Source organism: Galeopterus variegatus, unplaced genomic scaffold, assembly GCF_000696425.1.
Source record: "Galeopterus variegatus unplaced genomic scaffold, G_variegatus-3.0.2 Scaffold49645, whole genome shotgun sequence".
In the NCBI taxonomy this organism is placed as follows: Eukaryota; Metazoa; Chordata; class Mammalia; order Dermoptera; family Cynocephalidae; genus Galeopterus; species Galeopterus variegatus.
In genome coordinates this window covers 2,412-3,688 of record NW_007775756.1, presented here as the reverse complement: position 1 = coordinate 3,688, position 1,277 = coordinate 2,412, and the positions used below count along the sequence as shown (strand labels likewise).

General features: G+C 39.6%; 1 pseudogene; it reads right to left on the bottom strand.

Annotated features, from left to right (window-relative positions):
- Positions 1 to 483: 483 nt before the first annotated feature.
- LOC103584308 lies at positions 484 to 1,273 on the bottom strand (annotated as a pseudogene).
- Between the last annotated feature and the right edge of the window lie 4 nt (positions 1,274 to 1,277).

Here is a 1,277-nt window from a genome sequence, read left to right as displayed (position 1 = left end):
GCCACCGGGCCGGCCCTTGACTTGCTTCTAATAAACAGAAAGTAGTGGAAGCAATGCTACGCGACCCCTCAGTCTAAGTAATAAAAAGAATAGCTTCTGCCTCTCTCTCTCTCTCTCTCTTGGATCATTTGATCTTTGGGAAGCCAGTCACCAAGTTGAGAGGACACTTTAATCAGCCTGTTGAGAAGTCTACATGGAAAGGAACTGAGGCCTCCCTTCAATAACCAGCACCAACTTGCCAGCCATGTTGAGTGAGTCATCTTGCAAGTAGATTTTCTAGACCCAGTCAAATCTTCAGATGACTATAGCCCCAAATGAAATCTTGACTGTGACCTCCTGACTCTACACTAGAAGTTCCCACCTAAGCTGCTTCTAAAGTTCTGGCCCTCAGAAACTATGAGGATAATAAATGCTTATTCTGGGGTAATAGGACAATTCATTACACAGCAACAGAAAACTAACGCAAAAAGATAATGTATAATTTCACTTGACTCTAACATTTAACAACTGCTGCTTAAGATAGAAATCAAGAATGTCATTTAACAACATAAAATACAGTCAGCAAATTTTACTTTTCTCCATATATGTTGAGTTGTATGACAAAACAAATACCAGAGAAAATCTCACCTTGCAAGTGACTGCTCCAACAACTTGCCACATATCTGCTACATCCTGTTTATCATATTGCATGGATTTTACCTTTTCAGTGATAGAAATAGAAACTTGTGGTTTTCCTTTGTATGTTCCAGTTTTCCAGGCTGGCTGTTTTTGTGGCTGAGTCACAGAAGCAAAATTAACATTATCTAAGAAATTCTGTAAGTTGGCATCTAATAAAGTACCAAATGGACAAGCCTGTAGAAGCAAGTCAGGCAATTGACTCAATTTTGTATTTAGCTCAGTGTCATTTTTTTGACTTGAGTAAAGAAAATCCTGTATCCCAAAAAGAAGTTCAAAGCCTTGTGAAATTCCACTAATACTAATTAATGGTGGACGAGGGGACAGAGTTTGTTCAACTAGTGGAACACAAGCATATATCATGCCATTCTTCAGAAAAGCAACAACTGGCCAGAGTTCTTCCCCTCCTACTGGCAGTCCATAGATGGATGTTTTATTGATGTGTGAACAGCTATCACGACTCTCCACAAAGTCCTTATCACCATCCAATAATCTAAGTTCGAAGAGCAGTGCTTTAAGAAAGGGACCATCTTCAGGAATAGGCACATAACTTGATCCATTGAAGATTCTGGCTCGTTTTTCAACAGTTGGATACCGTCTGC